At 52.4% G+C, this 26,828-nt stretch overlaps 1 protein-coding gene across 2 annotated transcripts in view; it reads left to right on the forward strand.

Annotated features, from left to right (window-relative positions):
- The first annotated feature begins 3,688 nt into the window (after positions 1–3,688).
- The window catches only part of GJC2 (gap junction protein gamma 2), a 37,413-nt gene continuing 14,273 nt past the window's right edge, over positions 3,689–26,828 (forward strand). Inside the window, exons 1-2 of one of the 2 annotated variants that reach the window (XM_075492220.1) lie at positions 3,689–3,788; positions 6,626–6,730. The gene's annotated coding sequence lies outside the window, so the exon portion shown is untranslated. Of the gene's footprint in view, positions 3,789–6,625; positions 6,731–8,741; positions 8,884–26,828 lie in introns of those variants that run through there. The other variant, XM_075492218.1, reaches the window with a different exon arrangement.

The following is a 26,828-nucleotide window of genomic DNA, read 5'->3' on the forward strand; positions in this document are numbered from 1 at the left end:
ACCGTGCAATGCCAGGCTGTGATACTTTCTCACCAAACCCACATCTTACCAGGGCATGGTTGTACCTTAAACTCAACTCTTGGGTTTCATCCTCTTTATATCCCATCTCCAGTTTACCCAGCTGCTCTGCTCCGGCACACCTGCAGTCCCTCTCAATCCAGCTCCATCCTAATTTACCAAGCTCCATCCTCTATGTTGTGGACACCAATAAGCAGAACCAGACCTTGGGCAACCCTTTTAGTACCTTGCTTGCACTTAGAAAGATCAGAGTTGATGATTATTTTGATCATTTGCCTCTGTTTGGGTGTTTTAAATATATCTTTTATAGATTATACTGTGAAATCCTCCTTTCTGTTGTCATGAGTTTCACGTTGCAAGGTTCTAGCTTTGGTTAAACACCCAGGAAGATGCTCCCCCAAAATTTTCTGGGGGTGTACCTGCTTCACAGCATCTGGTTTTCCCCATCCTGATGGTGTGAATCACTGTGCCCAGGCTCTTCCTGCAGCGGTGAGTGACGGACTGTGATATTTTTCTGAATCATGGGGTTTCGTTATGTTTTGAGGGACGTGTTTGCAATGGGGAAATGTCCCCTCTAGATGGCAGAAATGACAGCAGGAAAGCGCAGGGGGCCCGCGCTGCAGAGCGGCAAAACGCTGAGGTGCAGGACACGGTGCTGGCCTCAGTCTGGTGGTCTCCGGCCACCGCGTGGGACCTGCGGTGCTGTCACCAGATGGAAATGCCCAGCCGCTGCCTGCTCAGCCCTCCTGCCAACGCCCTGAGAGCTGCACGGCTGCCAGCCCCGAGCCCAGCTTTTGGGTGTCCCCCCGGGAGAGGTGAGTGGTACCCGTGACGGGAAGGCAGCACCGTCAGCGCTTGGAAAATGGGGAAAAAAAAAAAGTCATTTAGATCACTTGCATCCCCCTTCCCTGGTGGTAACAGAGAGGGAAGTCCTAAATAACCTGCCCTATATGGGGTGACCTGCTTTTAGCGGCTGCCGCTGTGTCTGACGAACCAAAGCGGTGAACGCCTGGATGCCCGGCGCTAACGCGAGGTGACGGGGTGGCCGTTGGGACGGCGATGGGTGGTGGAGGGACCGGGAGCGGGTTGCTGGAGCCGTGCTGGTCGCCGAGCGGGTGATACGGCTGTTGAGCATCTCTCGCGAGTCGTTTTTGGCAGCCGTTGGCAGTGCTGCTCTCTGGTGTTTTCGAGGGGCCGTGCTGTACATCGAATCTGGTAATGGGGTGAGCGAAGGCACCTGTTGAAATGGGTTTAATTTCTGCCTCCTCAAAATGGGACATCTATTTTTATTAATTGCATTTGCAACCATAAATACCTTTCTGGATCCGTATTTTCGGTATTGGCTCGTTGGGGATGCAGCCATCCCTGCATCCCTGGGGCGGGCAAGGACGGTGCTGAGCATCGCGGTTGTGGTGGCTGCCGAATTCAGGGTTCCTACACAACCGCAAACGACTGCTCCCGGCACTCGATGTGGGGCTGGGGATGGGACCGAGGGATCAGACTGTGGCAAAGTGAGGGTACAGGAGTCTCCCTGCCCAGGGGTTTTCTGTGGTTAAAGATGCTGGTCCTGGGGGGGACCCTATTTCCCACCTAGGAGATCTTCCAGGCAGAAGGTGCTGAACATACCAACCAGCGGGTCTGGGGCATTTTGGGGTGAAGGTGGGCGAGGTGAAGGACGAGAGGAAGCTAACGGTGTCAAATGTGGTTTTATTTAGCTGTCCCAACAGCGGTTAAAAATCTTGTCACCTGGCTGCGTGGGACCATGGGGATGAATTTCTCCCCCCCGCCCCCCCCCCGAGCCCCCGAGTGTGGCTGTGACTGCTGCCGCTCCATCTTGGGGTATCCCCATGCGAAAGAATGGGCTTGCCCCTGGATTGCTCACAGAAATGTCACAAAAAGAGGTTTTTATAAATATATATATATATATATATATATATGTGTGTGTGTGTATATATATATGTATATATTCCCCCCCCTCCCCCCCGGTCCATCAGACTGGTATAAAATTGGACAGATTTCAGCTTTTTTCAGCTCTGCGAGATGTTTTGGGAAGTGTGGCAGCACCTCATCCTACATCCCTGCAGGAGGAGGATGCTGAGGGAGGAAGGCTAATCCCCATGAGAAGGGTGCGTGGGATGATGTGAGGAGCCATGCCGGGGAAGAGCTGGGATAAAACCTGCCCCGGGGGCTCTCCCTGGCTGGGGTTGAGGGTATTTTGGAGCCAATGCCAAAAAAACAAACAAAAAAATCCCCATAGCACTTTTGCTTCAAAGCAATAACTTTGCAGTCTTGCTCTTGTGGGTTTTTTGCTGAATCCGGGCTGGTTTTTGCTGAATCCGGGCTGACACACCGCTTTTGGGGCAGGATCTGATCACTTTTCCCACCCTCCTGTTCATTCAAGGTCTTTGGCAATAGAAATACCCCTTCAAGGGGTGAACGTGGGGTTGGTTGGTGGCTTTAGGGGCAGAGGTGAACTCTGCTCTGAGCCGGTGGCACCGAGGTGCTGCCTGGGAAGGACATCATGCAGGGATGCATGCGGGCAGGCAGTCCTCGAAGCCAGTGCCCAGATTATCCTGGGGGAAGCCAAGAAAGGCTGGAGCCACACTCCAGGATAGCTTCAAGCAGCCAAAATTAGCCCAAAGCCCATCCGCCCATGGCTCCTTCCAGCATCACATCCCCCCACAGTGATCTCATGGTCCAGAGACTTGTCCTTGCCGTGGCTTTTCTTGGCATCTCAGTGCTTTTGGAGGCAGCCCCGATTTTCAAGCTTCCTTCTGTGCGGTTGCAAAAAGGCACCATGGGGCAGAGCCAGCCTGGGAAATAATTGGGCGGCCGGCGTATAAAACCACCAACGAGGAAAAAAAAGAAGTAGGAATAACTGTGGTTTTCATGCTTGCCTGTCAGTGTCCAGCTTGGTCTGTATGCGTGCTTCTGATCGCGAGCGCTGGGATTTAGCATCCCAGGTGTGATGGGATGTGCTCACATCGGTGCACGGGGATGGCGTGTGGTGGGTAGGGCCGTGGCTACAGCGACCTGAGTGCTGTCAGAAGTAGTCATCGGGGAAGAAAAACCTTATTGCAAGGCAGCCTGGGCTCCTTGCGTGCATTTAGGACCTTCCAGAGACGTCATTCGGCACATCAGTGGGGTTAGTGCTGCCTGGCCCCGGCATGGCTGAGGGGTCTGAGGCCACCAGTTACCAGCTTTTCTGGCAAAAAAAAAAACAACTTTTTTTTTTTTTTCCTGCTATATCCAGTGCCTGCATTTCCATCAGTATGCTGCAAACCTCTTCTAGGAAACCCTCCGGCAGCCTGCATGGCCTCAAACAGAAGCCGAGAGCCTTACTGCAGGGGGTTTGGGGTGTGATCCTTCTCCCTGGGGTCACCCCTCCACAGCGGAGCCGCAGGGTGAGACCTGCCAGCGCTCCCCAACCCGCCGCGGTGCAAAATCCTCCGGCGTCTCACAAGCCACGCGAAGCCGGCTGACTTTTTGTGCTGGAGCAGATGAGGAGTGTGTCCGCGGGAGCAGGAGGGAGGTGGGCTCGGTGGACTGGGGACGGCTTTCCCTAGCCGAGGAATCCAGCAATGCTGGATCGTGGGCTTTTTTTAGGGGGCTGCAGCTGAGGTTGGTCTTATGCCAGGTGATGTGGTCCCTGCCTGGGGATGCTGATGTCCTTTTTGTGCTCTCCCGCAGGACGGCGAGGTGACCACCACACGCCAGTTGCTGCTGCCTCATGCTGAGATACCCACCAGCACCACCAACACCGACAACAGGTAGGTCCCATAAAACCACAACTGCTGGTAACCCTCGCTGGGGCTAACTGACCCCGGAGGGACCCAACCCGACCCACACTGGCACCCCTCAGCCAAGACACTGCTCATCTGGGGCTCGTTTTTCCTGACCGTGCTGCTGCTGGAAAGCAACTCATGGGGAAGGAGCGAGTTTTGTCTCTAGCACAGGGTATTGGGGAGCATCCCATCGATATGTGATGCTCCAAGGTGCTTGTAAGAGTCATGCAGTCTCCAGCTCCGTTGGCTCCACGAGGATAAGAGCTGTCCTGGCAGCCGGACTGGGAGCCGGGATGTGCCTGCCTTGCTGGGGACTGTATTTGGGTCAGCCTCATCGACTGGATGTGCAACTGTGTCATCCCTGGAGAGCACGGGATGCCGATCCATAAACCCGACTGGCTCCAGACGAGGTGGCACGCACTGCGAGGAGCACTGAAACGCTGGCATCAACACTGTGTTCCCCGTTTCTCGAGCTCAGCCCTGCTCCCAGGCTCCAAAAATGGGCAAAAAATGGGGAATCCAGTACAGGCTCAGCTTTTTCTGACAATAGCAGCTGTGACTCCGCTTGTCCGGGACGTGGCTCCGGCCCCGTAAATAGCCAGAAGCCATCTGCAATTCAGATTGCGTGCAGCGGCAACTGGTACTACCGGACGCTTGTGAAATCGGGGATGCATCCCCCTCCTGATGCCTGATTTCTCTCTCCCCCGGCACGAAAGGAGGCAGGAACAGGATGTTTTCCTGGCTTTTACTTTCCCCATCCCGGCTGTCAGAGATGTGAGGAGGCGATAAAAAGAAGGGAGGCAGAAAAGGCAAAATGCTGGTGCCTCGGTTGAGCTCAAAGAATTTATATATTTTATTTCATTGCCCTGTAGAGGGGATTATTTTAGTGAACCCACATGGGGAGGAGACCCCAGGGAGCTGGGACCAACGGGCGCAGGGGAGGACGGGGCAGCTGTCCCCCTGCCATCAGCCCCACGGTGGCCGACTCCTCAGTCCAGCATTAAGTTGCAGATATTCCCTTGAAGCACTGGAGTTTCTTCTCCTGTTTGCTATCAAGCGAGTCTCGCTGATGGAAAGCAAAACGCCTGCATGGTGGGTGTCCCTGGCTCCCTAATGCAAAGCCAGCAGAGAGGTGATGGGGACTGCGCCCTGCTGGGAAAACTCTCCAAAAAGCCAAGTGCAATGCTCCAGTCCCTCCTGTTACAATCGGCAATGTGCTGACCGGGATATACTGGGTATAGGATGAGAAAAAAGGGGAGACATAATTTTTCCTGGTTGGAAGTGCAGGATACTTGAGCTGCATCCCTGCTTGTGGTGGTGGTCCCATGGATGCCTCCTGGATGTGGTAGCATGGACCGGAGAGAGAAAACAACACGCAGGTTCAGGTGGAGAGGGGACGCTGGTGTCACTGCCCACACCGGTGGGGTAATTGCCCTCCCTGAGGAGCCACAACCGGCATCCGTGGGGCAATAGAGCTTGTGAGGCTGTTCCCCTGAGCAAGGAGGATGATCTCACGTGTTTCATCGATTCGCTATCTGATTGCTAATTATTACAGTAGCTTGACCTGCAGAGGCCAGCAAGCCATAACGCTTACAGTCATTTCAGCCAGCACGGACATCCTTGTGGCTTCAAACCTGGGCTGAACATCCCTTCTGCTCCCTCCTCCTGGCCCCGGGCTCCCAAGTGCTGCCTGCACACCCTGCCCCTGCCAGCATCCCTGGGGAGCAGCCCAGCTCCATCACAGCAGCTTTTCCACATTTAATTTGCCTTTATATATTTTTTTTTTCTTTTTTTGAATGCACCACAGTTGTTTCACCCCATCTGCCCTCCAAAGCATGGGTGCTGCTGCTCCTTGGGGCCGTCACACTGCAGCTTCACTCTATCAGCTTTGGGACCTACTCCTAGCCTGCAGACACCAGGAGCAAAAATAAAGCAGATGGCACCATTGTGGTAGCATCTCTGGGCTCTTTGCTGTTTTTATTGCTGAAATCCAACCTCATTGCCCTTGTCCTGTCCACCACGGTCATAGGGAAGAAATTTCACTGGTCTTCTTGCAGCAGGTCCTGGTGTTTCTAAAGACAGGCAGGATCTTCCTGCATGCCTTGTCATCTTGGCCGCAGCAAACTTGCTGCCTCTCTGGTCCCTGGGTGCCTCTGAGAAGAGTTTGGCTCTGTTTTCTCTCCACCTCCCTATTTAATAGTTGGATTTATCAATAAGGTCTCCCCTGCTCTTCTGCAGCCTGATCAGACCCAGCTCAGCCTCTCCTCATGCATCCCATCCTCCAGCCCTGACCATCGTGATCTTGGTGGCCACCACCGGATCCTCTCCAGCTCCTCGGTGTCTCCTCCACTGGATGCAGCATCCAGATGCAAAGTCCCTGGTAGAATCCCTACAAAATACCACCCAGAGCATCCCTCCATTTTCAGTGAGCTGTTAACACCCCATCTCAACCCAGTCTTCCCATCACCTTTGTACCCCTGATGTATTTTATCTAAGATCCTATTTCCTTCCTCACTGGTAGCAACCTCACACCAGGCAATAGCGTAACGGTGGTGGCAAGGCAAAACTGAGATCTCTCCTGTCCCCAGGTCTGTTATCCTGCCCTAGGAGGAAAACAAAGTCTCCTGGTCCTCTCCAGTGGTAGGATGAAGCCTTTGGGAGCTTGCAGAGGAGCAGAAGCTTCACCCTGTGCCACCGCACGCAGGAGCCGCGTCTCCGGAGGGGACAATGAGAGCATTGAGTGCAGGCACTGAAACGCTGCCGTATTGTGCCTGGCAGAGAGATGCCCGGGAATAATCGCCTCCTCCTTGGCTTTGTTGCAGGGCTGAGGCCGGTTGTGCTGCAGGGCTTTTCCCCCCCGTGAAGGTCTCCGGTTATGCGGTGAAGACCCGCCGCTCAGACGCACCATTTTTTCCTGGCTGTGAAAGGTATGGCTCGTCTAATCGCCTCCTTACCAATACTCTGGGGGCATTGCTGATTGGGAGAAAAAGTGGATTTGGGGACAAAAGGATGCTCTGTTCCTCATCCCGGGGGGCAATGTCACGCTTTCATTGATCCTTGTAATATATTTTGTATATATTATATTGCATATATTATATATAGTATATTTTTTATATATCACATATATAGTCAACATCGAGAGCCGTGCAAGTTGTCTTACTTCTTTTTATGTCTATAAAATGTTTTGTATTAAATACGTGCTTAAGCTACAGAAATCCAACTCCGCTCGGGGTTGGGGCAATCCCTTAAAATTTGGATCCAGGGTTTTGCTTGAAAATGTTTTAAACGAGGCTGAACGAGACTTTGCTCTGGGTCCGAAACAGAGCGAGGCTGAGATTTGTTAGAAGCATGTTTAAGGTTGTTTTCAAGCTTGGTGCCTACAAAAGGATTTCCCTAAACGGTTTCTGGTGAGGGTGTTTTCCTTGCCCAAAATCTGCTCAAAAAGCTCAAATCTGGGCTGAAGGTTTGGCTTGTGACCGTGTCAAGGGCAGCACCAGCTGCAGGAGCAAGCGCTGTGGCGATGCCTCCCTTCTCCCTCCTCCTCCATCCCCAGAGCATCCTATGAGCTAATTTCCACTTGGAAACCCCTTCTGGGAACGCATCTCCCCTGCACAGTCAGCCCGGCTGTTTCCCAGCTCATTCGTCCCCAAAAACAGCTGGAGAGAAGAAACACACTTGAAAAATTAAATAAGTGGATGAAAACTTGGCTGCCCCGTCCCAGCTGTGCTGGGGAGCAAGAACATCTCTCCTCTTTAAAACTGGGAAAAACAAATTATTTTGAGTAGTTTCACATGGCTGGTGCTACTTAAGAAATGCTGAGGGACGTGCACTGCGTCCCTGAATGATTAGGAGATTGAAGAATCACCAGATTTAGAAGATTTAGAGCCATCTTCATACTGGGGTTGCTAAGTTTTTTGGGGGGGGGGGATTCTTTAATTGCAGCGAGCAACACCTTGTTGGTTTGAACCCCTGAAAGCCAAAGCTCGCCTTGCAGCACGGGGCCTTTAAGGAAAACATCAATTATTGTGAGATCAGCCATAAAATCATGCGAGCTGGCAAGGCGAAGGAACAGATAACTTGCCAAAGGTCGCAGCCGCCGGACGGCAGCAGTTATTTAATCCCTGCTTGTTGCGTTCGAGCGTGGGATAACATCAGCCCCCTCCTCGCCCGGAGCCCTGCATGGGGGCAAAACCCTCTGGCTGAGAGCAGGAGGGGCTGGAGGAGGAAGAAAATGTCCTTTCTGTCCCCTTCCAGGCGTTTTTCCTTCCAGCTGTTATCCGCAGAGCAGGGCGATGCTTCCAGCCGCCCCCCCTGCCCTGCAAAACGGGGCCGGGAAGGGAGCAAAGAGATGAAGAGGGTCCAGGATGGGGCTGGCGGGGAGCCCCCGGCCACCATAAAATACTAAAAATGTAAAATTTGAGCAACGAGTGCTGCTTTGGGCTGTTCACTTTGACATAAAAATCGAGGGGGGGGAAAAGAGGTTTTTGATGATGCTGCAGTATATCACTGTAGCTGTAAGGACAGGTCGAGTTTGCAGCCGTCTTTCCTTTCTGCTTCACCCCTGTTTGAACAGAAAGGAAAAGAAAACCCAAACAAGAAGGGAGCGTTTCTTATCCCATGGCAGCACCTCCGCTTTCCACCTCCCTTCTCCTGCTCCAAGGAGCTTTCTCTTTGCTATTATTAGCCCTAAACCCTTAGACTATTTGAATTATTTGATTTTTCCCTAGGCATTGCTCTTGGCTCCTGAAAGCATTGCCGCATTCTTGTCTTTCCTGGACTTTTTTTGTGTGCTTATAAGGCAATTAAAAAAAATAAAAGGAAGGGAAAGAAATCCTTGGAGTCCCGGACTCGGAGGAGCTCTCCTGTCGCAGGAAGCTTCTCCGGTGGAGGTCTCCACGTCATCGTCTCCAGGCTGGTGTAGCGGGAAGAGAGCTCGGTTCGAAGGGGTGGGAGGGGAGGAAAAGCGGCGGCTGGGGAGCTCTGCCGGCGGCAGGCAGGGACGGGGCGCTCCTGCGGCTCTGCACACCGCGGCGGGGAAGGATGGGACGTTTTTGGAAAGGACTGAGCCCAGTGCTTCTCCGTATGTTACTTTTTGTGTTGTTTTTTTCCCTCCCCTCCACTTTATATCGATATTTTGCTGCATGGTTTTAGCTTGGCCGATTCCCGGCACTTCACAGCCCCCCTCCCTCTGCTTCAATCCACTTCTGCTCCTACCCCGCTCTCCCCTGCTCTTCATTTTCTGCCCTTTCCTCATCACTTGGGTGGGGAACACGTTCGCTGTGACCCAACATTCGTGTATTGCCTTTCCTGCCGGTGGTAAGAGACATAACATCCCTATTTGGCGTCAGTTTGTGCACGCTTTGTCGGCATAAATCATCTCCTGTTGTGTGGGGCAGTGCAAATCCATCTCCAGGGAGTTTGGGATTAAACCGTCGGTGTTTTAGCTTTTTCCTGATGGGAACGCCTATGTGCTCTGGGATCTTCTGGCTAGTCCCCATCCCGAACCTCCTCCCCATCTCAAGCCACCAGAGGTGGGGAGAGGAAAATGTTTCAGGGTCTGGTTTTCCTGCTAGTCCTGCTCTTGGTCCCTTGGGTTATGTTTCTGAGACTTCTGCTTGTACAGCATATTTTAGGGTCTGCAGCCTGCTCGCTTTTGGAGCATCAGCTCAGGTAGTACACGCTCATGCATCATGAGCTGGTCTTTAAAGACCAGGTGTGGGCAGAAACCAGCGCCTGTAGGAGCTCACCCCAGCAGAAGATGCGGTTTTGCAGCTGGTGTCTCTAACCCATGGACAAAAGGTCCATTGATAAGTTTATGTTCTCTGTAAGGTGCTTTTGTATTGTATTGGTTTTTAAATAATATCCAAGGATGTGAGCACGGTTTTCATCCTCGCATCTCGAAGCACCTCACAAAGGGTGTCTTCTCTCCTGCGCAGCTGGGGAGGGCAGCGGCTCGGCAGCACCACCACCAGCGGGACCTGAACCTGCTCTTTGGTGGCCTCATCTTCTTGGCCAATGGGCCTTCCTTGAGAGAAAACTCTCCTGTTGGCTACCAAACACACAGGTTGCTCTTCTGGGGTGGGATCTCCTTCTCCAACTTGTATCCCCCATCAACACCTCTAGGTCCTTAGATGAATCTTGTTTAGAGGTGCTGTTGCATTTCTGTAAGGTGCTGTTGCATTTCTGTAGCCTTTATCAAATCCATCCTCATTAAAACCCTAAGATCTTCCTTGTGGTTAATGGGTGACCCTTAGCTACATCCCTCCTACCTCCAGGTCGCTGGTACAGTTGTAGCAAAGTTGGTTGCAACCAGCATTTGTCCAAAGGGATCCCCTGAGAGTGGGGCTGGAAGGACCTCCTGAGCCCTCCTGGTCTGTGCTGTGCCCCATGCATGGTAGGGAGGCATTTCTCTCGCACACCCTGGGACCTCCATCTCCTCCCATCCCAAAATGCCCTTTCCATCTATACCAAGCACAGGAGCTTGGCTTAATAAATGTATTTAAGCTGTGCTTAATGGGAGAGAGCTGTGTTCTCTTTTGGCAGAGGGTGAGTGAACCCTGTACCCCAACCAGAGGGAAGCCAGGAGCCCCTTGAGTCTCAGGAGGCCAGAGGCACCTTCTCCCTTCACCCAAATTACCTTGAAATGCCACAGGAGGGCAATCTGTCCTCTATCCAAAGCCTCCTTAGAAAGTCAGAGGAAGGAAATCCAATGTAACCTGGCTCAAGTGAGTCATGGACGGGTGGGAACGGGGGAAAGGGGCATGTCACTGATGGGGAATCTGTGCCTCATACTCCTACAAGCTATGAGAGCTATTTCTGAGATAATCCTTGGGGGTTGTCCAAGACCGAAATACCAGATTTTTTTTTTGGTGTGTGTAATAAGGAAACCCCTCCTTCCCCTGTAATGTACTGCGGAGGTGGACCACGGCATAGGGCATGCGCCAGATTTCTGCACGTCCCAGCACTGTGGAAGACTCTCCTCTCTGGTGATTTATGGCTTGTTTGGAGCTCTTGCACCCAAGGTTCATCCAACCAGCACAAGGTTCATTTTTAAGGCTGCGCAGCTCCCTTTGACCTGGTCTGTTGCTTGGAGATCTTGGTGACCAGCCACGTGAACTGCTGTGGTTTCTGCTCCTTGCTGTCAGGAAAAGAGAAAATAAAGGAGTTTGTGCAGGGTTGCTGCATGCCGTCACTGCAACCCAGGGCTTGTAGCAGCAGGGGATGGGGGAAATGGATAGAAAATGAGGAGCCCTGTCCTATAAATTAATTAAGGCATATGGGGGTAAATTGCTATGTCACTCCTAGCTTCGAACTTCTTCACTTCTAACTTTGCTAGAGCAATTTTTTTACCTCCTTGCCTCTGCAGAGGGGCCTGGTGGCATTTTTTGGTGCTGTGGGATGGCCCATCAGCTCTCTGGCTGCCTCCCCAGAAGGTGGGGACCCTGGGACTGCCTGCCAGGGACCCTGGGCTGTCCCTAGTGCATGAGGTTGCTCTATACAGGATCCATGTACATCCTGCAGGGTCTCAGAAGAGCTCCTCAGAGACCTTCACACCCTCTTCTGTGGTCTGTCTTCTTGCTCACCCTGAGGGCAGTCTCCTGGGGAGGATGCCAACTTCTCCTGGCCACTGGTGGGTGTGGAGGTGTGGGAGATGTTGAGCAAGGGGGGACTGATGGGAATCTTGAGAGTGAGTTGTGCAATGGCAGGACAACAGAGGCTGAAGGTACCTCAGGAGGTCACGGAGTAGGGCCAAGTTTGATGTTGGATGAAGCTGCCCAGGGCCCTGTCCAGTCGAGTTATCTCCAAAGGTGGAGATCCCACCAGTTCCCTGTGCCAGTGTTTGTCATGGAGACTTTTTTATCTCATAGCCAGTTGAAAGTTTTCTGGCTGCAACTTGGCCTTTCATTGTGTGCTTTTGAGAAGCGTCTGGACCACCTTCTCTATAACCTCCTAGAAGGCAGCTGCACATGCCCGTAAGATCTTCCCTTTCTCTTCTCCAGGCTGATCAGACCCAATGCTCTCAGCCTCTCCTCAGACATCCCCTTCTCCAGCCCACGACCATTTTGGAAGCCTCTGTAGGACTCACTCCAGTACCCTTCTTGCACTGGGGAGCCCCAAACTGGACACAGTATCCAGCTGTGGTCTTACAAGGGCAGAACAGAGAGGACCGTAACAGCGCTTACAACATGGGCTACGCTCTTGCCGAGACAGCCCGGCACAGGCGTGGCCTTCTCTGCTGCAAGCCCACACTGCTGATTAACATCCAACTTGACCACCAGGACCCCCCATCCTTGCTGCAGAGCTGCTCCCCAGCCAGTCACTCCCCTGTGTCCTGTCCCCAACCAGGGCCACCATTCTGCCTTTCCCTCTGTTGAACTTCACCTGGGTCCCACCAGCCCATTTCTCCAGCCTGCTGAGGTCCCCCAACACAGCAGCACTGCCCCACCTTGCCTATCCACTGCTCCCCCCCCAACCAGGAGTGGCCACAAACTCGGTCCCATCACCCTGATCATTAATGACACTCAACGGCCTTGGCCCCAGCTGTCATCCCTGGGGGATGCCACCACCAGCTGGCCACCCCTGGGAGGGGACCCAGCAGCACCAGGGGGTGACAGGGCAGCACCAGCTGCTCCATGGGGGCCAGGATGGTGTTGGCGTCACGAGACCCTACTTTCTGGTTGAATTTACATACAGCATCCCCATTTCAACTGAGATAAGACCCATTTCGACACAGCAAGGACTGAGGGAGCTCGGTGCCTCCCAAGGCTGCGTTTCTGCTTTGCTTTGTTATTTCTGACCGCAACTTTTAATAGCCTCTTAAACACGTGCTCGGCCAAGAGCTTTACAAGCGTCTGCTTTGTGCAAAGCGCCTTTCAAATACGAAGTGGAGGCCAGCAAGGCAGCGAGCTGCAGATGGCATGTGTGAGCCCACCAGCAGGCTGCTGGCGGGATGTAAATGGACAAAATCACAGGAAAACGTCCCAGAAACGTGGCTCGTCCCCTGCCGCGGCCGAGCCACCAGGCTGAGGCATCACTACCAGCTCCTGGCTGGCCCCGGGCATCTTCGGGTGCTTAAATCCCTTCTCCGTCTGACCCTCCGGGTCAATGCAGAGTTAATCCAACCCACGACCCCAAATGACATTCCCCACCAGTTTCAGCCCCAGAGAACGCCCTGCCGTGCATCTGGAAGCCTTTGCTTCGGAAACCTGATGCCGGTTCAAAAGTCAGCCTGAGCCAAATTCCTCCAGGCACGTTTTTATCATCCCTTTTTTTTTTTTCCTGCCGGGGACAATGGTGTTGCTTGCTGCTCTGCCCGGCCCTTTCCTCTGCGCTCCCAGACAGAAATAGTTAACCAGGTTCACTAAGAAATTAATGTCCTCGTTTCCTTTCCAGGGCAGGCAGCTCCCCGCTGCCTCCCCCCTGCCCGTCTCTCTGCTCCAAGCCCCGGGGAGGAGCCGCTATCTAGTGACATGATGCAAGAGCAGAAGTTGTCTCCCTCGCCCTGGCAGTTTTCGGTGACCCGGTGGCCTGTGCAAGCACTGCCAGGTCCCCCAGGGCTTTCTGCAGCACGAGAACAGCCCTTTGCTCTCCTCTTGTGATCGGTGGGATGGGAGCACCTCGTGGCTCTGGGGAAGACGTGAGCCAGCCCCGGCTCTGGAGAGTTTCAAGTCAAAACAGATCAAGCTAATAAAAAGGAAGCGACGCTGGAGAAGAGGAGGGGAGGAGAGGAGAGAGAGGAAAGATGATGCCGCGGGCATTGCAAAGCAATCCCTGCTGTAGAAGAACTTTATTTGCTAGCATGGCTTCTCCCAGGGCTGTGGTTGAGTCTCCCGGGAAAGGGGAGACCACCGGGGCCAGGACCCTGTGCTTACCCCAGCACCCAGACTCCACGGGCTGCATATGGGACACCCCAGGCTGGTTTCAGTTGCCCACATGTAGGTGTTTGGGGTCATCTGAGATGCCACAACCCATTAGTTTTGCCGGGGTGGTGGGGTGGGCTGCCGGCTCGCGCGATGCTCCAGCTGCTGGAGCGGCGGTACGGCAGTCGGGAGGAGCTGCTCAGCGCTCTCCAAGGGCACCCGGGAGGAAGGCTGCCTTTCAATGGGGCTTTGTTGCATGCTTGGCTTGGCTTCGCGGGAGGTGGTTGCTCTCAGGCTACAAACTCCCCGGATAAAGTGTTTTTCAGGCGGCAGGACCAGGGGGAGACGGGCGAGAAGGGATCAGCTGTAGCTTCAGCTCCTGGTTGAGTGGACTCAGAGGTTTGCACAGGATGGACACGGTGTTCGGTGGGGAATGCCGGTTTGGTGGAGCATGAAACATCCCACCGCCCCAGCCAGGGCATGGAGACCTGCCCAGTGTCCCCATGTGAGTGGAGAGGTGAGGAGCTCCAGCAGGAGAGCAAAGCTCTCCTGGATGTCCCCGGGGTGGTGAGACAGACTACAGGCCACCGTGATTTTGGGAGAGGGGGAGGATGGCTGTGTCTTCTCCTTCGGACCCATCCTGGGAGATGGCCCGGGGCTGCTGCTGGCCATGCTGCAGCACTGCTGATCTTTCAGCAGGTGGGATCCATGGCAAAGAGACCAGAGGTGGGGCTGGTCCCTGCATGGGGGCTGCTCCAGACCTCCCCCTTCTTGGCTCTCCAGGTTGCTGTAGGGTTTGACCGAGGCTGTTTCTGCCTGGAGATCAGAGAAAGCTCCGGTGGCAAATGCAGGAGGACAGGACTGCCTGGCTTGTAGCTGTGCTCCAAAGACATCCTTGGAAAGGTTTTGATCTGCTTTTGGTCCTCTGGCACTTCTGAAGCTGGTTTGCAAGATAACCTTACTCCTTTCTGTAACAGCAGAGAGGGATGCCCTGGAAAATAGGAGGAGATGGACGCGGCCAGGCCAGAAGAGCAGCAGAGAAAAGCAGGCGGCTTTCTGGAAGAAATACTGTGTCTAACAGCAAACACATGCGAGGTTTCGCACGCTGGCCAGGATGCGTATGGGCGTGGAGCTGATTTATTTAGTCCTGCGTGAGCGGAGCTTGCCCGGAGATCCCGAGGTGGGAGGACAAGGAGGAAGCTCTGCTCTGAGCAGCTGCTTTCTTGCAAGCTTTAGCACTACATGTCTCTCCCCCAGATCTCGTGGCTGCAGAACCTCCTGGCAGCCCACAGCACTTTTTTAGCCATTCCAGAACACGTTAATAGTCCTAGTAAGGGTGAACTCTGATGCATGATTTATAGGGAGTGTTTTTACGGTGTTTACGTTGGCAGGCTGTAGTTTATGTACGGTTTGAAATATTCACTGAAACCTCTTATCGCTGGAGCTTAAAAACAACAGAGCACTGATGAAAGTCCTGCGCTAATTGAAGAAGGGTTGATTTAGGGCTCGGGCTGCCCAGCAGCTGTGCAAAATGCCCGGCTCCTGCCTGGCTCAGAGAGTTTGCTGCAGCCTGCAGTTCCCATGGGGAAGGAGAGATGCTTTCACCCGTTGTGGTGGGGATCCATCCAGGTTTAAGTGTTACACCAAAGAAGGCTGTATGTGGCACAAAGAGAGCCAGACCGTCATGCCTGGGGCTCCCGTCCATGCTCACAGCCTCCCTGGCCTGGCAGAACAAGATGATCAGCCGATGCAAGAGGCATCAGCTGGGGAAACCTCCAAAAGCAATTGCTTAAAAGTGCTTTTTTTTATAACCCAAACCAGCTCATCCACGCACTCGGATACAGGGGCAATACCTTATGCTGGTGTTAAAAACGCAGTTCGTTTCCATTCCCATCTCTCCTCTCCTTGTGCCTCTGCTAGGATCTCAGTTGCACAACTCATGTTTTAATAAAATCAGGGACTTTAGTGAGATGTCATCAACATCTGTGGGATTTGGAGTAATCTAACCTCACAAGCGCCTCACAAAAAACACTCTCCTGCTCTTCTGACATTTTCCACTGAAGGGCAGGGCTGTCCTTCTCCTGTCAGACCTGCAGGCAGGGTCTGAGAGCACGAAACTTCTTCAGGTGCCAGCAATGGGTCATCCTGGAGCATAAGGAAGCAATTTATCCATCTGCCAAAAGACACCTACTTTACGATCAGTTCCTGACCCCTCCAGCTGTGTCCACCTTTCCTCCTCCAGCATCATGGGTGCTAAGGAGAAGTGGGTGAACAGTGGGGTGCAAGCAGCACCTTTGCCTTGGATGGGTATTTTTAAGAGTAGTTAAAAATGTAAACTAGGAGGAAAGAGTTGCAGGAGGATACCACATCTTGGACACGGTGTGCTTCTTGTCTCCTGGCTCCTGAGAGCATGTAGTGAAATTTAGAGGAGCAGAGAGAAGAGCTGGAAAGTGGGCTGTGTCCTAGACCAGCCCTCAGAGGCCAGGTGGACAATGAACTCAGCTCCAAGGAGGACTGAACACCCAAGTTTAGGCAACTAAATCCCACCCAAGTGCCCTAAAAACAGTCTTGGAGGAGACAATAAGAGAACTTTTCCTTTTGAGGAGAAGCCACCATGCTGCACATGGTCCTGCCTCCCCATCACCCCACAATTGCCCCATACCCCTGCAACCCTTTTCCTAGAAACATCTTGGATATTAGGAAATTTTAGATTGGCTATTAGGAAATTTTCCTTCACTGAAAGGGTTATCAAGCACTGGCACAGGCTGCCCAGGGAAGTGGTTGAGTCGCCATCCCTGGAGGTATTTAAAAGATGTTTGGATGTGGTGCTCAGGGACATGGTGTAGTGGTGGTCTTGGCAGTGTTAGGTTTACGGTTGGACTTGGTGATCTTAAAGGTCTTTTCCAACCTATACGATTCTGTGATTCTGTGATCTACTGGGACTCCCCTTCCAGGCGAAAGGGCAATTTATCCCAGGCCAGTTGGTTAGGAAAGATCCTGACTTGCTTTAGGCATCCTGGTAGATGTACCCTACTAGATGTAACCTACTAGGGGTATCCTGCTAGAAAGGGAGAGAGAGGAAGCCACAGGATTAGAGGCACATCTGCATGCTTCCAGTCTAGATATACCTACTAGAAAATTGACCGAATTTGATTGAAAGTGGTTTAGTGGAGCAGGCAGCCTTCCATTTCAAGATATTTCTGATATCTCTCAGTCCGCACTGCACTGCACAGATTTAAAAAAAAAAAAACCCAAACCAACCAAACAAAAAAAACCAACACCACTTCTGCTACTGGCAGTAAAATTTTGGCTGGCATGTGTGAACCTCTGTTAACCTGTGGCCCGTGCTAATGTGCTGGTACAGAGACAAGCCTTACAGTAGGAGAGTCCATCCTGCTGTTATTCCTTGTAATGAGAAGCTTCCAAAAAACAAGCCAAAACAAATATTTGTAGCAAAGGCAGGGGCTGCCCGGAGGGAGCCGCGGCGGGCAGGAATGCTCCTGCCACCGGGCAGGAGGTGACATCATCCGGATTCCTTCGCTGAGGAATGCAGGATTTGCCGTCTTCCCTGCCAGTAATTGCTTTTCAAAAACAGACCTACCCAGGGATGCACGTTTCACCCATCCCTTTCCACTGCACAGCAGAGAGGCTGAATGTCCCCCGTTCCCCTTCTCTTCCATGGTGTTAATGGGGCTGTTGCATGGACAGGCATGAAAAAGGATGAAATCGGTCATTCCCCAAATGGCAGGTAAAAGCACCCAAAATTTTATAATCAGGTGCTGGACATTGCTGGTGGAGGAGCACTGACTTCTCCCCGGGGCTGGCCAGGATGGGGCAGGTGATGGGCTGAGTGTGTGCATGGACTTCTCTGCTGGGCAGACTTTGCTGAGAGCTGCAAGAGGACGCCATGTGCACCGCTCCGTGATGACCCCATTTCTTGGTCCTATGAAGCCCACCGACCACGTCATGTGCTTTTGAGTGCAGGACTTCAGTGTGATGACTGGGATAGATATCCTGACATACAGAGCATCCTGGCTAACCAGCCTACACCTTGCTTAGTCTGGTGGGGCTAACTCTTAAGCAAAGCCATAATTCGCCCTCCATGCAGCTCTTGGCTTCTCCATTGGGTTGAGCATCCCCACATCCCATCTCCAGTGCCTTGAGCTTGCTCCCCTCCACCCCAGCTCTGCACTGGCTCCAGCTTCAACAAACGCCACTGGAAATTAGTAACGGTCACTAATGTTCATATGTCATCAGCACTTCCACCAGCATCGGTGACAGTAAAGGGGTCAGTTCCTGTGGGATGGAGACTGTTGCCGTCATTTCAATAGCTGGAACTAGGTGTAGTTCAACTGCCCCTGTTATGAGTCCAACAGAGTGATTTAGTGGTTGGAAAGGCCCGAAATTTTTTGCTCTCAGTGCCTGAAAGAGGATGGCTGGCAGGAAACGAAAGCGCCGTTCTCCAAGGCAGGGGTGGTTTTGCTCCTGCACTGATTCTTTAATTTTCCGCCAAGTTTTGGAAATTCTTGGCTATTACAACTGGACAATTAAATCAAGAGCAGAAAAAAGGGGCTCCGGCCAAAGGAGAAAACCCACTTGGTCAGCTGAATTTTTGAAACGGGGATGGAGTGAGGGCCTTTGAATGGACAGCAGCAGAGCAAGGGCTGTCTGGGGTCTGGATCTGCATTCCTGAAGGTGGTGAGATGTGACATTAGGAGTGCCAGGAGAAGGCCTGCTCATTTTTGGAGGCAGCAGCATAGATAAAACCAGTGGGGATGGATGCAAAGGGGAGCCTGCGATCATGGCAGGGCGATGCAATGATGTTTTGTCAAGGGTGTAGGCAGAAGAGACGCAGCTAAGCAGGAGGCAGTGATGTAGCTGGTTGGGGTCAAGTCCCACATGGGACAGGGTGGCAGTGCCACGGGAGAGACCCTCTGTGGGACCTCCTGGGCTTGGTTTGGATATTAACTCCCACCAGGCAAGTCCCTTCCCTCATCATGTCTCGGCCACCCTCCATCACAGGGCTGTGTCTGGTGCTAGTGATCGGGGCTCATGGTTTGCAAGACTTATTGCTTGAGAGAAGGCAGAAACATTATCTGCCTTGTGCCGTTGCCTTTGGGAGAGGTGCAAATAGGGGTGTCCTGCTCATTTCTTCGTGGAGTCACCCTAGAGACGGCAGAGAGTTGGCCAAGCAGCACTGACGTGCGCTCCAGAGGGTTGAGGTGAAAGCTCCCAGGCTTTGAGGTCAGTAGGGACCCAAAAAGCATCCAGGGAAAAAGACGACAATGGGTGAAGATCTGCTTTCCAATGATTCAAGGAAGCTCACAGACTCCGTATTCATCACGGCTCAGTGAGTCAGGTACCACCAGTCGGCTGTGGGACTCTGCTCCTCTGGCTCCAGCTCCTCACGGCTGCACACATGGCCCACAGGGCTCTACCTTGTCCATTTGTGTGCAAACCGACCCGTCTTATAGCAATGCTGCAGAACATAATTTGGGGTTTTGGTTCACATCTCTTAAATTGTTGCTTCTTAATCTTTCTCAGAAACACAGATGGTGTTGCGGTTTCTTATTTATTTCTGTCTGGACGGTAAAGGGAGGATGTCTTGGAGAAGAAGGGAGGGAAAGAACCAGAGATGGAAAGAGTGAATTTTCAAGCAGAGCCTCCCACAACTTCATCTTATTTCCCCAGCTTCTGGTAATGGCCAGGTCACTGATTGCAGCTATTCACTCCAGAAAACTTCCAGGGGGTTTCCTGGAATACCGAAATGTCGTGGGCTGGGTGCCCAGCCAGTGACCACCATCAGAGCCACAGCAAAGAGGATGGACCTCAGTTGACCAGCAGCAAACCTAGACGTGTCCCAGTAGCTGCCCGTAGGTCAGAAACCCTGACTCGGCATTTCTAAGGGCTATTTATCGCAAAGTGAAGGAGGATGAGGGTTTTTTTCTTTTGCACCCTCTTTCCGCGGCATTGTCCGTCCTCTTTAAACTTAGCAATGTTCAGATTAGCAGAGGACGCTGAACTGGCTCTGGGCTGGCAGAAAGCATGGAAGAAAAGAAATGTGAGCACAAGACTGGGAGGCTAGGAAGGGGCTTGCTGCATGGCTTGGGGGGAGTTTAGTATTATTGCGGATTAAACTGGGACTATAGCATCCTCTGTATCCCATCTGCAGCCTCACAGTGCAGCTTCATGCATCCCTGCTTGGGAACCAGCCAAGTACCTGGTATGGGTGTGTTCGACTCCTCCGTGCAAGGCCCAGCAATGCCAGGGGTACCTGCTGCGGCAGCAGGAGCCCACCACATCCCAGTGGGTGGTGGAGGGTTTGGTGTGAGCAGGGCAGCATGCACCCGAGCCACTCACTTCTCTAGCAAAACCTGCACCCATGCACCCATGTGCCTGGCGCTCTCTTGGGAAGATCTCTACCTTCAGGACCAGCCTGTTGTATAAGCAAAGAGAGAAAAACCTCATCGTGCGGCCTGCTTGTCTCAGGTTGTGGATCAGCCCCAAGCACTGGAGCATCGTTGGCTCAGACCCACGGCCCTGCCTCTCCATGAACTGCAGAGGTTCCCTTGTGTAAAAGGCGTGGAAGGGCTGTCCACCTCCTCCTCCTGCATCTCCCTTCCTTCCCCTTCCGCCTCAACATGCTCATTCATGAAAAAATATCTGTTGGCTGGACATGGGGAGAGGAATTAATGTTGGCGCGTTGTTTCCCACATGTTGGCCAAGGGAGGTTGTAGGCTCAGAGGGTTTTAATCTTTGTTTTCACAGCTGGATCCGATATTACCCTTTCTTCTCTCCAGCTTTTTATTGCTGCTCGCTCCCCGGAGCAACCTGTTGCAAAGCAGCGTGCGCACTCGCGTTGGAGCACAACCTGCTGCTGACTTCCCGAGGGGCAGTGAGCGTGGCTGTCCACCTCGGGACCGATGACCTGCACAGCCTGCTGTGTTCATTAAGGATTGAGACCATAAGAGATTATGCTCTCCTCCAGTGGGGGGTCACGCAGTGGGTCCTGTGTCTGGGAAGGCAATGCTGCAGGGAGGAAGGTACCATCCCATGATGGTCCTCTGAGAACACCTGGCTGCAGCCCAGATCTCCTGGCTCCTTCCCCCCCCAGGGTCAAGTTCCCCCGCATGGGGTGCAGGCAGCTGGGTAGCAGGGACCAGCTTGGTCCATCCTTTGGTAGGAGGGGGCAGGCAGCAAGGTTGGGGTGTCTGCCTTAGCCCTGTGCGTGAGGCATGACGGGACCATGGCAAACCCTCAGGCTCATGGGCCCAACCTAGGGACATCATGGGTTGGGGAGGTGCTGTAGGGTTTGGTGAAAGTGGTGTGCAGATTGGTGGTGGTGGTGTAGGGTTTGGTCATGCTGGTGTAGGGTTTGGTCATGCTGGTGTAGGGTTTGGTGGAGGTTGTGTAGGGTTTGATGGAGGTGGCATACGGTGTAGTGGTGCTGGTGTCGGGTTTGGTGGTGCTGTTGTGTGGTTTGGTGGTGCTTGTGTAGGGTTTGGTGGTGCCGGTATAAGGTCTGGTGGTGCTGGTGTAGGTTTTGGTGGTATTGGTGTAGGGTTTGGTGGTATTGGTGTAGGGTTTGGTGGTGCTGGTGTGGGTTTGGTGGTGCTGGTGTGGGTTTGGTGGTGCTGGTGTAGGTTTTGGTGGTGCTGGTGTAGGCTTTGGATATCTGGACGCCCAGCATGGCAGACAGGCAGGTGTGTGCTCAGGCCCAGTGTGGTGGAGGGGGTGGAGAACGTGCTGCCAGCACCCCATTGGATGCCTAAGGGCTTGGACCTCTAGCACTGCAGATCTCAGAGTCAACCTTTGCTTCGAGCATCAGCATGGCCTAGGGCCAAATGGGACTGGCTCCATTCCCACCCGGATGCCAGCCTGAGGGCACCTTCTCCACCCCACTATCTACCTCTGGAAGGGAAGGAGGGACACTGATTCAACTCCTCTCCAGTCCTGCGAGCTTTGGGGTTGAAAAGACACGTGGTCTCCGTTCTTGGCACGGGGGACCCAGTGGCGTCCAGATGTGAGGCATGAGCTGCTGACCTCTCCGGCGTCAGCGGGTGGGGGCCCACCTATGTAAACACGTCCAGGAAGGCTCTCGTCCCTTTCCCACCCCACACTCGCCTTCGGATCAGACCGGCCAGCCTTCGCCGATGCTCCCGTCCCCAGGGCTCCCAAGGAAGGTACCATACCGCTTGCCTGGCACCGGGCACTCCTTCGGGCATTTCTCTCTCATCTTCCTCTTCTCTGCATGTAAACATGATCGTGTAATTACCTAAGTGGTTATTTAAATATTTACTGGTGATACCGGTGTAAGAATAAATCTGGGTAAGCAGAGTAGAAACCTACCCCGGTCATGCTGGGAACCCGGCCAGAAGGATAGGAAAGCACTTGTAGTAATAATGTTTCCTTTTTTTCTTTATTTTCTGTTTTGTCTGTTATCTAAGAACAGTTGGCAAGAGCATGTCCAACCCGTTGGTTTCCTCATTTATCACATTCGAGTCTCTCTCTCTCTCTCTCTTCTCTTTTAACTATGTTTAGATCTTATTAGTAATGGAAAAATGGGCCATAAAGTCACATCCAAGCGTCTGGTATTTTCACTTTGGCATTTGCTTTCTTGTCTTCAATATCCTTATTTAGTTGATGTTGGATTTTTTTACTGTGAGGAGGGGTCTGGTGTCCAGGTAGCTAGGGCTGAGCTCAGGAGGACGTTTTGGTGATTTGGGGTGGCAGGTCTGCAGCTTGGAGTTTATTCGGGGAGGGAGCAGAGATGGGTTATTACGGTAGAGGGAAGGGTTTGGCAGCTGTCCCAAGCCCTTTTCCCCGTTTGCACAACACTTGGGTCATGGAGTGGCCTCGCTGTTATGGCTCTATCTTACCTGATAAGTCTGAGGGTCCTCCAAAGCCAGGAGGTTGGGCAATAGATGCTCCAGTGATGAGTGTTGGGATGTTCGGAGAGGTTTGGTGTCTTAGATGCACATGTCCTGGTTCGGATAAGATTTTGGCTCACCTTACAAGTCCTGCTCCTTGAGCTTCACCTCAGCTCCTGCAGCCAGACCACCTGCTGAGGTGCTGGATGATGGGTTTAAGAGACCACCCTTATGTTCTTGGTAGAGCAGAGTGCAGAAGACTCAGCACCCTGAGCAGATGCCACACCAAAGCAAAAGGACCTTAAATCTGCTCACGAGCATCGCAGCTCTTCCAAATCACCCGCACATCGTCTTTAACCACACGGTTGTTTAAAGCAGTAAGGCATGAGTTCTGCCTGGAGGACAGCGTAGGACAGGGCAGTTGCTCAGTGATCATGATGTATGGCCAAGGCTGGATGAGGGAGCATCGTGTAAAGGCAGGTAGAGCTTGGACCTGGTTCACGTAGCTGGGTTGGATCCTGTGGGTCCCGTTCCTGCACCGATTTCTGTGGCACTTGCTCACTGCAAGCTCCTGTCCTTATTAGGGTTGAGACACGGTTCCTCTAACCTGCACTTTGGTTGGCGAATTACAGATTTTTTTGGGGGTAGTAAAGAAAGAAAGATAACTTTGGACCCGGTTCTCATGCTGGGCTTCTCCTGCACTCAAGAGTGAAAGAAACCTCCACCAACTTCCCAGTCCAGAGCCTTCTTCCATATTGCACTTGTGGTTTGGGCAGGTGGCTGTCAGCCCAGGACTGAGCTTGAACCTATAGAGCTGGGTCTCCACTTCAACAAATGGGGCCATGGTTAGTGGTGGGTCACACTGTCCTTTACTAGGGGCAAAAGCACCCTTCAGCCAGAGCCAAGGGCAGTGGAAGGGTCTCCTTGTGTTGCTCCAACCCATAAGAACCTGGTTTAAATCCTGGTAGGAGAGTCTGTCCTGGGAGCTGCTACACGTAATGGGGCTGGTTGAACCAGACCAGCATTGGTTGTGTACAGGTTGTCCCGCCTGTTGTGGTGGCCATTGTACTTCCCCATGTCTGACAGATGAGGCGTGTGATGACAGACATGACACTAACATTTTTCTCAATGGCACTGCTGCAAAAAATAGAGTTAAACTCTCCGAGTCAGCAGCCCGCCTGGATAGGTGCAAAGCATTTTCCACAAGAAAACCAAAAACTATCTGTATTTTCAGGTATTTGCAAGAGGGGTTTGGTGAGGAAAGCTGGAGGAGGTGTTGAGCACGTCTTGCTTTGCTTGTGTGGATCCACAGAGGACGTGACCGCTCCACCTTCGCTTTGGGGTGTTGCTGTCTTTACCCTCAAGCTGTGTCTAAGATGTTCATCCCTATGCAGAGTCGCTGGCTGCTCCCATCCCCTCCCCTCTCCCCCCACTGACACTGTGCACATGGTTTTCACGCAGCTGAAAAGCAGGGAAACCATTCCCCTCATGCACTCAGTGCGAGCCATGGACCTCACCCAGCAGCTCTTGAATCAAGCCCAGAAGCCGTGGCCGAGCTTCAAACCTCTGTTCCTGCTCCTCTTGCTCCTGCCCCCTTTTCCTGGGGCTCTTCCAAGCTCCCTCCTAACACACCATCTCTGCCCATCCACAGGTGTTAGGGGGGGAAAAAAAAAAAAAACCAACACATTTCTGGAGCAGCCAAAAATGTGGCCGCTTGACTTTTTTTCCAGCGTTCCCTAATTTTCCCATGCACCCTGGCCTTTTTCCTCTGCCCCTGCCTGCACTAACACACCGCTGCTCGGTGAACTGCAGATAGAGGAGCGACCGTGGGGGCAACAGCAGGAGGAGGCGACGTGCCGTGAACTTTTGCACAGCCGTTTTCGTCAGGGGATGGATTTCCTCTGACTTTTATTGAATTTTTTTTTTTTTTTTTTTTTTTTCACTCTTTTGTACAAGTTCAGGAAGGTCTACAGCAAGTCAAGCCTGGCTTGGCTTCACAGGGTTCTGCTGCAGGCCAGCCAGGGCTGGGAACACCGGCTGGAAAGTTTATTGCTTCCTGTTATGAGAGCTCGGGGAGCCGCGATGGGTTTGCAGGAGAGACGGGGGTAGCACTAACGCCAGGTACGACCCCAACGGGTGCGGCTGGAGATGGCCTTTTATTCCCATTGCTTCTCCAGCTACTTCAGGAAAGGGAAGCAAATAGAGAAGGGAATAATTGCTCAATTTGACCTCTGACTATTGAGGCAGATGCTTTCTTTGGAGCAGGAACAGACACAGGGAAAAAATGCTATAAAGGGCTTTGCTGAGCCACGTCCCCGGGGGTCTCCGCGAGTCCCTTCTTACCACCTTTTGGTACGTTGGCCCGTGTTACCTTGCCATCCTTGGCAACTTCAGCAGAAAGGTTCCTGTCAGAAAAAATACGTGGTTTTGTCAACACTGAAATTTATCTCAAGAATGTGTCCATCACAGCGAAATTTTCTGCTGGGAAGGGCTGGAATAAATCACTCCTGCTCTCCAGCCTGGGCTTAAATGCTTCCTCTGGGCTTTTGTACTTTGGAATTTAAATCTTACTGTTATTTAACTATATCAGATTATTTTTTTTGTCATTTTCAAAATGAAGTGCTTTTACCTTTCTGCGATCATCAGTCAGTGATATCCAAAGGAAACATTTCACTGTTTTTCAGCAGAAATATTATTCATTCTGCTAACAGTATTGGCTTTTTGCTCCAATCACAAACCAATGCAAACTTAACAGAAATTCTGTTTTCTGACCTATCTTCTGGGCTAACTGAGACACAACTGTGGTCCGAATTTCATGGCAATTCAGAGCCAGAGTTTATATTTTCAGAGTGCATAAAAGAAAGCAGCCATCACCTCGTTTTCAAACATCCTTACATTATGCAGCCACAATCTCTGCGGGCTTTGGAAAAACATGTGAGACGCGATTTTCTCTGTTTGATCCTTGCAAGAGCCAGAGACCAACTGCAACATCCTGATCCAGATCAAAACCTTCTTGGGTTCATCCAACAAGCAAAGCTGGATGCAGAAGAAAAACGAACCTGATGATGAATAGGTAGAGGCCCTGGCTCTATGTTGTTCAAATGACACATTTGCACTGGGGTTGTCATCACCACTGTCCTGAAAAGTCCGCACAGAGATTTGCGATGAAGCAGATTTTAGCAAGACACTGGCACAGCTTTTTCTGCCGCCTGTAAATTTTTTTTTTTAAGAGAGTTGAGGTTTTGGCAGATTTCTTATGATGTGAACCTTGCTTAGTCCCAAATCTTGGAGAATGCCCAAAGCTCTCGGTGAAGGAGGGAAGTTTGCACAACTGAGATTTTTTTCTGGGTTAAGCTTCGGAACATGGTGGGACTGAAAGGGAGCCCAGGGGTCCTTGACTGGGGTGGTTGAGTTGAGCAGCACTGCGGCCATTCCCACCTGCTCCCTCCCATCTCTGCATCACAGCTCCTGAATGGGTCCCTGGGATGTCCACAGTTGGCCTGGATACCATCAGCCATAAACGGGGGTGTTGGTTCAGCTACTGTTTCGAGTGAATGGGCTGTTTCTGTGGCTGGGAACAGGGGCTGTCGCAAGGCATGGTGCCTCCCCCCATAACTCCAAGTCCTATCCCAGTACGTTGCTTCTGCCCTTGCTGGAAGGGGTTGGCCTGTCCCAAAGCACCATAACACAAGAGACGTGGCTCTTGTCTCCCAGCAGAAGACCCCAGCACAGCCAGCGTGTCACTGGGGCAAGGACACAACTTGAGTCCTTGCGATGCTGAAGCCTCTGGAGACTCCAGGCATGAAGCAGGAGCTCCGATGGGTGCTGGTGGCCTCTTTCCCGTCAGAAAATGGAAGGCAGCCTTGCAAGTGCCCCAGTGAGATACATACTCGAACCTCTCTGCAGTGCTCCATTTACCTGGTCCTGTCAACCAGGCACGTGTCTGGGAACCAGCCTTTAGAAATGCCAAGGCTGACTTCAACCAAACTTGTCAAAAACTTGTCAAAAACGAGCCCGAGCCCTTTCCCAAACCCATCAATCCCCCCACCCCTGTATGCTCAGGGACCAGCAGCCCTGAAGACAGCCAGGATAACGGCAGGACGAGGGGGACTGGAGGAGAGGAGGATGCTTTGAGAAAGGAGGTTGCCACTCCCTGAAGCACATCTTTACATCTGGGGGAAAAAAATCTCGGTTTAAAGCAATTTCCAGAACTGTGGTGCTCCACTAAAGGCATGGGGCTGCAAGTAACAGTCCAGCCACACCAGAGACACTAATGAAATTAAAACCTGACTCTT

Source organism: Mycteria americana, chromosome 2 (assembly GCF_035582795.1).
Source record: "Mycteria americana isolate JAX WOST 10 ecotype Jacksonville Zoo and Gardens chromosome 2, USCA_MyAme_1.0, whole genome shotgun sequence".
NCBI lineage: Eukaryota > Metazoa > Chordata > Aves > Ciconiiformes > Ciconiidae > Mycteria > Mycteria americana.